This window comes from Zalophus californianus, chromosome 11 (assembly GCF_009762305.2).
Source record: "Zalophus californianus isolate mZalCal1 chromosome 11, mZalCal1.pri.v2, whole genome shotgun sequence".
NCBI classification, from domain to species: Eukaryota; Metazoa; Chordata; class Mammalia; order Carnivora; family Otariidae; genus Zalophus; species Zalophus californianus.
The window spans coordinates 6,888,924-6,902,994 of NC_045605.1; the positions used below are offsets into that span (position 1 = coordinate 6,888,924).

Sequence of the window (14,071 nt, forward strand, 5' to 3'; positions counted from 1 at the left end):
TCTTTATTTTCCATCATTTGGTCTTCCCTATCGCTAATTCTCTCTTCTGCCTCATTTAGTGCCCCCATTTTTGATTGCACCTCATTAATAGCCTTTTCGATTTCGACTTGGTTAGATTTTAGTTCTTTTATTTCTCTGGAGAGGGTTTCTCTAATAACTTCCATGCTTTTTTCAAGCCCAGCTAGTATCTTTAAAATCATGATTCTGAACTCTAGGTCCGACATCGTACTAATGTCCGTATTGAGTACGTCCCTGGCAGACGGTATTACTTCTTGTTCTTTTTGTTGAGGGGATTTTTTTCGTCTTGTCATTTTGTCCAGAGGAGAATAGATGAATGAGAGAACAAAATGCTAACAGGTTAACAACGTCCCCAGTAAATATACTCTAAACAAATCAGAAAAGACCTGAAACCAGGGGAAAAGAAAGGTAAAGAAAGAAAAAAGAAAGAGGAAAAAAAAGAAAAAGTTAAAAACAAACAAAAACAGAACAAAACAAAACAAAAAAACAGAATATGATCAAATATGATCAGGCTAGTGCATAGAGCAGTGCCACACACTAGATTTTGGGTGTATTTTGGTCTGTTAGAAGAAAGTGCCTCCTAAAATTTTAAAGAAAGAAAGACTTATATATGTACAAAATAAGGGTTGATACAATGAAGGGATCAAATATGATTGTAAAGATGAAAATTGTAAAAAATTTTAAAAAAGCAATTGATAAGGTGCTTGAAAAAAGAAAGGATTAAAAAAAAGAGAGAAAGAAAAAAAAGGGAGAGAGAATGTGATCAGGCAGGAGACTAGAACAAAGCCATACACTAGAGATTTAGGGTATATTTTGATATGTTAGAAGAAACTGTATCCTAATTGTAAAGAGAGAACAACTTATATATATATGCCAAAAATAAGGGTAACTACTATGAAGGGATAGAATATGACTCTCAAAATGAAAAATAAAAATGTTTTTTTAAAAAAGGGATTGATAAGATGTTGGTTGAAAAAGGGAAAAAGAAATATTAAAAAAAAAACCGTTAAAAAAATTAACTTTGAAAGACTAATGAATCATGGTAAAAAAGCCATGAATTCTATGTGCAGTATTCCCCTAGTGCTGGAGTTCTGCTGTTCTCCTTGATCGGTAAACTTGGTCTTGGCTTGCTGGCTGTTCGTGCTGATCTTCTGGGGGAGGGGCCTGTTGCCGTGGTTCCCAAGTGTCTTTGCCGGAGGCAGAATTGCCCCGCCCTTGTCGGTCCGGGCTAAGCAAGCTGCTCGGGTTTGCTCTCAGGAGCTTCTGTTCCCTGCAAGCTCTCGGCACAGCTTTGGAGGACCAGGGTGAAAATGGCGGCCTCCCAATCTTCGCCCAGAGGAGCCGAGAACTCCGGGCCCCGCTCCTCAGTGCGCCCCCAGAGAAAAGCAGTCACTCCCGTGTCCCCGGGCTCCGGCCGCACTCCGTGCTCACCCGGCCTGTGACCGAGCGTTTCTATCTCTGGCCCCTGACCCCGTGTGGAGTCTCCAAACCCAGCAGATCCCTGCGGTGCGCTCCCGCGCCGCTCCTCCCGGGGGAGGAAGGGGAGTCTCCCCGGCTCTGCCGCTTGTTGGGTCCCTGCTGGAGGAGCAGTGGCCCGACTGTGCCGCGGATCACAGTTTATGGCCACCCCGAGCTGAGAGCCCGCGCCTCGGCTCCGTCTCTGCAGCCAGCTTCCCCGCTCCGATCCCTGGGAGCTCTGCCACACTCAGGCTCCTCTCATCTTACTGTGACCCCGAGGGTCCTGAGACCACACTGTCCCGCGAGGGTTCCACCCCCGCTTAGCCACTGCAGCGACGTCCCTCAGCGGAGCCGACTTCTAAAAGTTCTGATTTTGTGCTCCGCGGCTCTAGCACTTGCCGGAAGCGGCCGACGGAGGCCCCCTCTCCCGCCGTCTATCCTCCCGAATATTGCCTCGGATTCACTTCTCCGCACGTCCTACCTTCCAGAAAGTGGTCGCTTTTCTGTTCCGAGAGTTGTTGCTATTCTTTTCTTCGATCTCTTGTTGAGTTCGTAGGTGTTCGGAATGGTTTGATCCCTTTCCAGCTGAATTCCTGGGACCAGACGAAATCCAGGTCTCCTACTCCAAGAGGCTCCATTTTTATAGGACTTCTAGGCCAGGAGAGTGCCTTCACTTGCTCTAAGTGTAGTTGGAAATCACTGCACAGCTTAATTTTGCAGAGTGATGTGGTCCTGTTTATATTTTTTAAAAGATCACCTTTGATTTCTGTGCAGAATGTGGACAGAAGTGGGTCAAGCAGAGACTGGGAGACCAGTGAAGGGGCGAGGCAGTAATCGGGTAGAAAGTGCTTGTCATTAGATTGGCTAAAGTGGTGGAGTTAGGGCAAATTGGGCAGACTCATAGTACATTTTGGCAATGGATTCAGGGGAACACCCTGATGTTTTGGATCTGCAGTGTAAAGGAAAGAAAAACCAACAAGGATTTCAGGATGGATTAGGATTTTGGCATTTTACTAGATTAGGAAGACTTGTGGAGGAACAGCCGGCATGGGTGGGCAGTGATCAAGAGGTTTCTTTTGGATACCATTCTAGATGACTGTTACAACATCCAAAGGGACAGATGTAGTAAGCAGTTAGATATCTAGTCTGCAGATCAAAGGAAAGATTTAGGCAAAGGGATATGAATGAGAGATTAATCAGTATATGTATTAAATTTAAATCCCCGAAATCGATGAGAGTGTAGATGAAAGAAGAAGACCAAGGAAGATGCTGGAGCAATATAATATTTAGACCCAGAAACCTCCTACCACCCACACAGAAATAGCACAATAGCTAAACAATAAATATTTGGTAAGTGAATAAATTTGTTACCATAGGGGCTGCCTAATTTGTTAGTAAAAACACTTAATATGCTATGCCTGGGCCAACACATTTGATTTATCTATTAAAATATGCTAAGTTTGTCATTCTTATGCTAACAAATGTTGGGGATTGGTAAACTTTAAGTCTTCAGTTTCTTATATTATGCCAATAATTTTCACCCACTCTCAATCTTTGTGTAACGCTGGTAGTTTTTGTCATTCTCCTGGCCTGGGGCAGAGGGAAATCTTGAGCTGATTCTGTTTATTCTCCTTTCAGGTACAGATGTGAAGTGGAGGTTTTCCTTTATTTTCCCCATCTGTCTTGCACACCTGGTTGATCAAATCTTTGCTGTGGGGAGCTTATGAGTGTCCTGAGTTGCCATAATTTGGAAAGGGCTGAGCAAAATATTAGTCCAGACAAATAACACTCCTTCTCAATTATCAGTGTGTCATAGGGAATCAGGCCCACACAGGATGGTTATAGTAGGTTAATAGAACTTCATCTTGAAGGAAATTCACATTGCTTATTTGAGCTACAACAGAAGACCTTTTGTATACTGACTTGGTTTCCACTTTTGGTTAATGGCACCCATGTGGACAGATTTTGGGTGTTCTCTATTTGCTGATTCCCCTCTGATCTGTGAAGTGGAGCATCTTCCTTCATGGTTATGCCATCTCTAATTTTCCTCCCCGTCATCAGCTATGCAAATTCTTATCTATCTTCATGTTTGAAGTTGTATGGCTCTTAAACTATTCTCTTTCCCATGTGTTGCTTATACATAAATATTGTGTTTCTTGTTGCAGGAATTTTTTCTTGTTGCTCTTCAAAGCTGAACTCCTGGTATTCAAGGACATCACTTTACTTTCAAGAGATGACTGTCTTCACCATGATTTTGATAGTTTACTTCACAGGTGGATTTGGCATTTCTTTTAGATGGCCTCCTGAGGCTGTTAATGAAATTGAAGTAATTGGGGGCGCCTGGGTGGCTCAGTTGGTTGAGTGTCTGCCTTCGGCTCAGGTCATGATTCCGGGGTCCTGGGATCAAACCCCATGTCAGGCTCCCTGCTCAGCGGGGTGTCTGCTTCCCCCTCTGCCACTGTCGTGCTCATTCTCTCTCTCTCTCTCTCTCTCTCTCTCACATAAATAAATAAAATTAAAAAAGAAAAGAAATTGAAGTGATTGTTAGTATTGAGCAAGAGAGAAAACAGGGTAACCAGGAAAAAGTGGGAAGAAAAATCTTAGGTAATATTTAGAAAGAGCATCCATTGGTAAAATGTGTTAGGTAGGGAATATTCAGCATTATACTACTATAACTTTACTTTGTTTTTTATGTTTTAAAGGAAACACGTCTAGGGCAAAAAAAAGTATGCTTTCTAACATACAGAGAGCAGGGAGGCTTTACCGCCCTCCTACGTTCTTTATCTGTACTATATAAAATTATTCTCTGGGAGATAAGACCCTAAATGGCCCCATTATGTCATGGTTTGAGTTCCTGCAGAAGCAAACCCTGACTAAGGATTTGAGTGCAAATAGCTTACATGGGAAATATGCCAAAAATTGGGAGTAGGGAAGTAAGGGCAGAGAATGATGTCATTCCAGGTACGTTAATGAGCAGGTTACCACAGAGGACAACTGGGGCTCAGATACTGCTGGGTATCTTGGGAGGTTGTGTGGCGTGTGCTTCAAAAGGACGTGGAAGGAATGAATAAGCTTTGTCATTTGGCTCTCATCTTTCATTGGCTGAGTTCTCCTTGGGAAATCCACTGACTGATATTCCAGCCTGCCTCGCATGGGCCTATCATATCAGAAAAAAGTAGGGAGATGCAGATGCTTATAGTAGAAAGCTGTCGGGAACCCTTAAGAACTGTGAATGCCAAGGCGGTATGTGTGGGGCAGTTAACCTCTAAGTCTCAGTAGCTTACCAACAACAAAACACTTTTTCTCACTAGTACTGCATGTACATCACAAGTTGGCATGACAGTCTGTCTATTCAGTGACATCTTCTCTTCAGGGTGAGGCTAACTGAAAGTTGATGGTCTTTGTGGAAGAAGGAAATGGAGTTGTGGAGGATAAGACACAAATAATTAAATTCTCCTGCCTAGAAACAATAGATGTCACTTCTTCTGACAACTCATTGGCTGGAAATAGTCACATGATTCCTCTCAAAAAAAAAAAAAGGGGAGTCAGGAAATTCACTTTTGTATATGCTTGAAAGAGAGAGAGAAAGAGAAATACATGTAAATAAGCTGCACAACTTACCACAGTTTTCTGGTCACCAAATATTTAGTTAACATTCCTTCTCATATGCAAATATACTCACCCTCTCCCTAAGGAAAACTACCCAAAAGTCCTCTCTAGTCACAGAATTAGGAAACCCCTTCCTTCCCCATGCACCCACTAGACAATGGTGCAACAGGAATAGCATACCTGCAATAAAGACTCCCATTTGGAAATGGGAACAATGGAAATAGAAAGCTGACTCTAATCTGTGCTAATTCTGATATCCTACTGGGCAGACACTTGAAGGTGCTTCCTATGCAGAGAAGAAATATTCCTTGCTTGAACTGCACTTCTCTGAAGAAGAGCTCCCTTGTTTGTTTCCTGCATGAACTATGTCTCTACATTCTGGGATATCATTCATTTTCCATAATCCTCTTTGGTCAGATTTAAAGTGGGAGTTGGGGCTTGCCCTCCTGAAAGAATGAGTAGATTTCTTAGCCTGAGTCTTTGCCATAGAAAGTTGAGGGCCCACAGGTGAAGTCTTTTTTTTTTTTTTTTTTTTAAGAATTTATTTATTTATTATTTATTAGAGAGAGAGAGAGAGAATGAGAGATAGAGAGCACGAGAGGGAAGAGGGTCAGAGGAAGAAGCAGACTCCCCGCTGAGCGGGGACCCCGATGCGGGACTCGATCCCGGGACTCCAGGATCATGACCTGAGCCGAAGGCAGTCGCTTAACCAACTGAGCCACCCAGGCGCCCCACAGGTGAAGTCTTAAGCAAGTACGGTCTCCTTTACTCTAGACTAATGCAACAAACAAACAAACAAACTCTTTCAAAAACTTGTTTCATATGAGTATTTGATTTATGCCGTTCCATTTGTCAATAATCCCACTCAAAATTCTTTTCAAGACCCATTTTCATGTCTGGCATCTATCTTTCTTTTCCTCCTTACTCCATGCCTTTGCTTCTCTATTTAGTTGAAGGTGTGTGGAGCATATGAGGCTCACACTGTCAGTCTTTTCCCCCCTCGACATCATTTTATCCAATTGAAAGGATTTATTGAGGCTACCTTAATCCATTCAGAGATTTTTAAACAGTCAGCATAATAGCTACATCCTTGATTTGATTCTTGCTGCAAATTTGAATTTTAAATCTGTTACTCAAAGCACTGTTCAATTTTATCTATCATTATTTGAAGTTGGAAGCAATTATCCCCACTGTATTTACAAGTTTCCAAAATTGCAGGAGACCCCCCCCCCCAATTTTCTTTCATTCCTTCTTGAAATCTGGCCAATTCTTTTCTCTTTTCTGTTCTTTTTTCTGACAGCTTGCTGGACACAGCTACGAGCAACCAATACATACAAATAACACTGTCTTTCAACCTTTTCCCTGTTACTAAAAGTTCATTAAGTACATGCTTGGCTCCCCAAGTTACCGTAGACATCAGTTCTACCAAATGTCTTGCCAGTGTGTAATCTGGAAAGCTACCCTTCTAACTCTTGAGAATAGTTCTCTTTCCACCCACCACCTGACTCCTAAGCTAGCGGCACATACTTTTCATATTTTTTGTGGCGTTGCTCCACTTCTAGATAAACACATCTGCATCAGTCACTGTAATCTAAGTTATGCTGTAATAGGAGCAACCTCAAAAATTTCGGTGGTGCAAAATAACAGGTTTATTTCTTAATCATGCTTTTGTATCCATCGTAGTTTTGCTGGGAGATTTTCTTAGTGTCATCTTGTTCTAATTACATGCTGGTGGAGAAGCCATCATCTTGAAATTTGTCATTGCAGAGTGAAAATGTGGTCCGGGAAGTCTAACACAACAATTAAATGTTCCAGTCCCAAATGGACACACATGTCACTTCTGCTCACATCTCCCTAACCAGAAACTGTCATTTGGTGCTGTCTAGTCACCAAAGGGTCATGAAATTCAGATTTCCCTCTGCCTGGAATGAGAAAATAGCCTAATGCTTATTAAGCAGAGCAATGACCACCAGAGTCAATTATATGTTTTAAGCAGAACAAATTTGTCTAATATAATAAGGTTTGCTACTTATCTCTATGTAGGTTGCTAAAAAGGATTTTCTTAACTCAGATTTTAAGCTGTATTTGCGTGTCTCACTGTAACAAGGAAACTGAGGATAATGTACCTTGAGAATAGCTTGAAAAATCAGTGGACTCAAATTTTATTTCTTGTTTTTTTTTTCTGTTTAAATAATGATTTTGAGAAAGATTAAAATTGTACTGTTGGTATTGTGTAGTGTATAGGCCAATATTGCCTGTAATAAAGATTTTGTATTTCATTTTTATTATTTTTTTATTTTTTTGAGAGAGAGAGAAATGCATGAGCTGGTGAGGGGGGGTGGTGGCGCAGAGAACAGAGACAGAGGGAAAGGGAGAGAATCTTAAGCAGGCTCTATGCCCAGTGCAGAGCCCAGTGCAGGATTTGATCTCATAACCCTGAGATCATGACCTGAGATCATGACATGAGCTGAAATCAAGAGTCAGACACTTAATCAACTGATCCACGCAGGTGCTCCAAGATTTTGTATTTTAAAAAAATGGGGTAGAGTCTGAGCAGAGGAGACACACACTGCTCTCTCCCACCTCCTAGTAGATGGGAGGTAGAGAAGCAACCATCTCTTACTCTCTGAGTGTGTTCAGCAGGCGTCACCTGCTAACAAAGCCATAACAAATGCTTGCGGTCTTTGCCAGCTTCTAACCGCTTGGGAATATAGGACCTGGAGATACTGAAGTTTCGGAAACACAAAGTGTTGGTGCTTGAGGGAGTTTTCAATTTCATATAACCTAATTTCTAATTTTTTAAAGATAAGAAAACTTTACTAATGGTAGGCATTAATGATTTATACTACTAATAATTACCACTTATTGAATATTATGTGTCAGAAACTGTTTTAAGCAGTTTATGTTTGTTTTTTCATTTAATCCTCCAACCAAACCAATGAAGAGATATTGTTATTATTGCTAGCCACATTTTATATATTAAAAAGCTTCGGCTGAGGGAGGGCCACTGACTTGCCTAAATTAGCATGGACAGCCAGTGCTAGGTCCTGGACTCAAATGCAGATCCACCCGGTTCCAATATCTTTGTCGAACATTGCAGGATACCTCCTCCCATGACAGTAGCTCCTCTGTCATTATTAGATTTTCATTTTCAGTACCTTCTCTTTTAATACAGTGATATATTATCAGAATTTGTTTTTCCCTCATGATATTAGATATCTCTGAGTTATGTGATAAGCATAAAGAAATATCTTTGCTGAACTGATTCCAGTAAAGACTGAATCCCCAAATTCCAAGATGTTTAATTATTGTGTCCAGATGCTGGGATGACAAGTTTTATTTACATGCCCCTCATTTGTTTCCATGCTTGGTTTGGTTCCTCTTTGCTCTGCAACTGTCCTTGGGGGCATTTCTGCTTAATGGAATAACAAGATCAATAAGCAAGGCTGTTCTATTAGCCTCAACAAATGGCAGAATAACTGGCCTGATGGTCACATTTTTGTGGATCTGTTACCAGAACTTGGATGTTCTGCATTTTATAATAGCCATTGCTCAGGAAATGCAGATGCAAAGATTTAAAGAGAGTCCTGATGAAATTATGTAAACCCCTGGATCCAGTCATACTTGAGGTTAAGAAATTCCATATTCTCCCTGATACAGTTTTTTTTTTTTTCTCTTAAGGTACTTCAAGCATTAAAATTAGTTATATCGTGTTGTTGCCTTAATTCACATGGTCAAGGCACATTAGATATACTTTCTATTTCTTATGAATAGTCTCTTCTAACACAAATCTATATGAAGAAGAGGTACTCTAAAGGACACAGATTAGTTCTCATCTCTACATTATAAGGCCTTTACTTGCATTAATTGAGCAATTTGGCAACATCACCTCTCACTCTATACAATGATATTCACTTCAAAATTACACACATTACAATTTTATATCGTCTTTTATTCTAGGTCTTCATAATAAAGAGTCTGTATTAGTTCCTATAACTGTTGTGACAAATTACCACAAATTTAGTGGCCTAAAAACCACGCAAATTTATTCTTACTATTTTAGAGGTCAGAATTCAGAAATCAGTATCATTGGGTGAAAGTCAAGGTGTCAGCAGGGCAGGACTGTGCCCCCTTAGGTGGCTTTAGGTGAATCCTTTTCTAGCTTCTAGGGCTGTATTCTTTGCATTCATTTGTTTATGGCCCCTTCCTCCATTGTAAAAGCAAATGGCATTGCATCTTCAAATCTCTGCTCCGTTACTTCACTTCCTCCTCTGTGGCAATATTCCCTTCTGTTCATCTCTTACAGTGATGCTTGTGATTATATTTAGGGTCCATCCAGATAATTCAGGATAATCTCCCCATGTCAAGATCCTTAACATCCTTTGCCATATAAAATAATATTCACTCTTTTGCCATATAAGGCAAAAATTACAGGTTCCAGGTAATAGGAAGTGAGTATCTTTTGGGCTCATTATTTAGCTTACCACAGTGCCCCATAGAAACCATTTCTCTCTCTGTTGTAAGGCCTGATTTGAGGACATTGTCTTCTAATATGTATTTCTACATACGAGGAATGCAATTTTGAGTTTCATATTGAAAAAATATTTCTCTTAAATAATAAGTGAACTTTTTCTTTATATAAATTATGATGGCCCCATTTCAGTCTTTTTAAAAAAAGATACCAGGTAATGTGCTTGAGATGCAAGTTACTTATAGGCCGGGAGAAAAGGTAAATGTGTGAATAAGGTAAAATAAAATGTGTTAAATAGCGATATAAACCATGTTTTCACAGAGTGAAGTAACGGTTCCTGGGAGAGGTGATATATGAATTGGGTTTTTCAGGTAAATTTGCATAGAAGAGGAAAGGCAGGGACATAAATGAATTCCAGATTGAGGGAAGCATTAATTCCTTGTTTAATAAAGATTCTTCTAGCACTGTTCTGGGCACTGGGGATACCCGAGTGAACAAGAGAGATAAAGCAGTGTTTGTAGTCATGAAAGAGGAGGTAGACAATAAACTTAAGCAAATAAGTGTATAGTCAATTAACACAATAACAATTAAGATGAAAACTGTCACACCTGAGGAAGGAGACATGGTCCGTGCAGCTAGAGTAGTGGTTCTCAGGCAGGGGTGATTTTGTCCTCTCGTGGACATTTAGTAATTACATGGAGACATTCTTGGTTGTCAAAATGGAGAGGTGCTACTGGCACCAATGGTTAGAGGTCTGGGATGCTGCCAAACTTCTTACAACGCGCAGGACAGACTCCCAGACAAAGAATCATCTGGACCATCCATCAGTAGTGCTGAGGTTTAGGAGCTCTGGGCTAGAGAATGAGAGTGAACTTGGTAGGAATTGAAGTCACTGAGGTTAGCAGAGGCCTGCTCATAAGAGCCTGTTGACATTGGTAACCATTTGGGTTTCATTCCATGTGTAACGGGAAGCTGTTGGAAGGCTTCAATCAGGGAAGCCGAATGATCTGATTTGCATTTTAAATAATCTTTTTGGCTGTTGGTTGTAGAAGGAACTGTAGTCGATGCCACAGGGATCAGGAAGAACAATGAGAAGTTTATTAAAATAATGTGTGTGAGCTTGTCATGACAAGCATGAGGCTTCTAGAATATGTCTTCAGATTCTTGGATAGTCCTCCCTTGGAGAGATAGAACTTAATTTCCCTTCCCCTGAGTGTGGACCATATTTAGTGACTTTTGTTTAACAGACAGAATATGCTGGAAGTGACAGTGTGACTTCTGAGGTTAGGTCATAAAAGACATGGTATCTTCCTCCTTGCTTCATCTCTGGGGGAAGCCAGATGACATATTATAAGGACACACAAGCCCTGTGGGGAATTCCATGTGGTGGGGAAATGAGACCTCTATCCAGTACCACACAAGGGGCTGAGGCTTCTGCACAGAGCCAAGTGAATAAGCCATCTTGGGAGCCTTCACATTACTGCAACCCTGGCTGACATCTAGGCAGGAACTGCATGGGATCCTGAGCCACAGTCGCTCAGTTAGACCACTCCTAATTCCCGACTCACAACAACTGTGAGCTAGTTAATATTTATTGGGGTTCGGGGGTATTTTGTTATGCTGCAAAAGATAACCCAATACAGGCAAGGAACCAGGGTCAGCGAAGGTGCTGCCAAGGGCAGAGGGACTATGGGATGGGTAATAGAGGAAGGAGGTTGTAAATACCAGTTACAACAATGTGACCAAATATAGAACGGAAGAGTGTCATAGTTATGAATATCTCTTTGTTAATTTGATGTGCTCATGTATATATTAACCAAATATTCTTGTTTTCTTCCTCTCCCATTTCACCACTATCTAATATAAGATGTGTTAATAACAGTTAACTTTACACACAAGATTTAAGTAACAGGAATGTAAATAGCTCTAAGAACGAACATCACCGTGGGCATTAAGGAGGACACGTGATGTAATGAGCCCTGGTGTCAGATATGACTGATGAATCACTGATCTCTACCTTTAGAAACTAATAATACACTATACGTTAATTACTTGAATTTAAATACATTTAAAAAAAAAGAACGAACATCACCCAAACATAAAAATAGGACATTGCCTCCTTTTTAGGGGGGAAAAGGTTAGCATGTTTTCATTTGTAGGTGGGACCTGTCTCATGTTAGGTGGTAGCATATTTTCATTACTCTCTTTATTTGGAAATTAGTATGGCTATGTTTTAAAGAGGGGTATATGGGTGCCAAGTTGGCAAGGTGTGTACTGTGGTGACCTTGTCATGTGTCAACTTGCCTAGGCTGACCTCAGTTTCCCAGATTTCTCTATATGTTTTTGGTTAAAGTGAGCCACAAGAGAGATGTTTTTAGAATGAAATTTGGAGAGCAGAAGTAAAATTACAGCCATTTTGGTTTTTATACTCAGTAGTTGGAGACAGCAAGTTTGCAGCTTGCATACATTGTTGCTTATTTGCTGGAGCACCTTGTTGTGTGGGGCATCAACCATGCCTGAAACTACTTGACCTTCCCCTGGATTTTTTTTTTTTTTAATCTTTTCTGACCTGTGGGCCAGGTGTATATTTAGCTTTGTAATAAAGGGCACCAACTTCTCTTGCAGGATAACCATGTTAGCATGGTTGGAGGCAGTGGCAACAGACATGGGGTCCATTTCACCCTTGTGGGTTCCCCCCGCTCACCCGTTTTATGTCTATATTCCCTTCCTGCCTCCTGCCTAAACTGTAGATTTCCAGCTCTTGTAGCAAATGCAAAGACAACAGCTCTTAAGAGACTGTTTAACCAGCCAGGCTAATTGAGTAAGATCAGGTTCCTGTGACAGATCACAGATAAACACACTCACACCCTAGTAGATTATCTCCGATTGGGTCCTGATGGTTGTGTTAGTGGAGAACTGGTAAGAAGTAGCTGGGTTTGCAATACGATTTGAAGGTACAACCAGTGGTGGTTTCTGGAGGTTTTGATCTGGGGAATGAAAGAAAGAGATGAGCCACAGATGATTTTTAGGTTCTTGATCTAAACCACTGAGTGAGATTTGGAAGACGCTCATCAGCTCTTCAGTCAGCAACTCCTGAAACAGTTCCACTAGGGCCCTCCAGGGTTTGCAGTCCAGCTCCAGCAAAATTACCCATTTCCTCAACAGCCTCTCTCTGCTCAACTGAGACCTGGATGGCTCTTGCCTAGGATGTCATCTCTCACAGTCCACACCCACAAGGTCTGAAGGTGCATTGAGTGTCCTCTCATTTTACCACTTCCAAGCTGGACTTATCATCAGTGAATGGCATATTATCAGACTCTTCAGCCATTACCTCCCCCTGGAACACCCCACTCACTACTTAGGTTTTAGCTCCTTGATTACTGACTCTTTCCAAAACTATTATCATAATTCCTGGATATGTCAATGTCCATGAAGATAATCCTCCCAAGATCCTGGAATGTTAGTTACTGGGTCACCTTGCACCCTCCATATCCAGGTTACCCACTCCCATAGTTCTCTCTTATCATTACCAGTAATTCAACCTCTCTATTGCCTCAATTTTAAGTACCTGTTAGTTCCAGCTAACCTACTAAGATACCTCACATCTAAGTGTCTTGATTTCCAGGACTTACAATCCATTGATGTCACTGAATGTAATCCTTTCATAACCTTACTGGCCCTCTTACTCAGTTTCAATTGCATGGTTCATCGCCGTAAATTGTCTCCTGCATATATCCTCAAGTCTCTGGCACCTCTCATACTTGCCTAGCAAAATCCCTGTCGTGGTTAAATCCAGTCTTCCACTTATTTTGTACCTGTACCCCAATAACCACACATGGTCTGGGGAAACTCGTAAACATGATTGCTATGGATGGGATGTGTGTGCCCCCCCCCCAAGTTCATATGCCAAAACCTAATTTCATAACTAGTAGCATCAGATAAGCCCCGAGTGTGGATCTTACACTTACTGTGTCTTCCTAGTTCTTTCATTCCCCGACTCTTCCCGATGACAGCTGCATGCTATGTTCTAAAGCCTCCAAATATTTGTCCTCACTCTTCTAAGTCTTCACTCCCCGCAACCTCAGTGTTTGGCCTCACTTTCTTTCACTGAGAAAATAAAAGCAAAAAGGAGAGAATGCCAGAGGTGCTCACCATCACCAGTAACTACATACCTTCTTGGCTTGTGCCCATTTATTGTGCCTTCTAGCTTGTTGTTAGGATGAACTGAGCCTTCTTCTACTTGAGTCTGATCCTTCTACTTGAATGTTAGGTCTTGTTCCCTTTCACTGACGCCAGGATGTATTTATGGTAATCCCCTCTTTTTTCATGAATTGTCAGTTTTACTGTCTCTAGTTGATCATAATCTCAGTTTATAAATGACTTTTGTAAGTCATTTATATAACAGCCTTTTTTGACCCTAATATCTCTTCCAGTTGCCCCTCATTGCTCTACCCCTCTTCATAGTAAACATTTCCAAATATTTGTCTGTATATGGTAGCTCTAATTCCTCTTCTC

At 41.1% G+C, this 14,071-nt stretch overlaps 1 long non-coding RNA gene across 3 annotated transcripts in view; it reads right to left on the reverse strand.

Annotated features, from left to right (window-relative positions):
• Positions 1-14,071, reverse strand: part of LOC113915348 — a 56,818-nt gene that overhangs the window by 9,787 nt on the left and 32,960 nt on the right. For all 3 annotated transcript variants that reach the window (XR_003517627.2, XR_003517628.2, XR_003517629.2), the window contains 2 exons: positions 13,525-13,663; positions 12,422-12,543 (listed from right to left, as the gene is read on the reverse strand). This is a non-coding gene — a long non-coding RNA (uncharacterized LOC113915348). The remainder of the gene's footprint in view (positions 1-12,421; positions 12,544-13,524; positions 13,664-14,071) is intronic.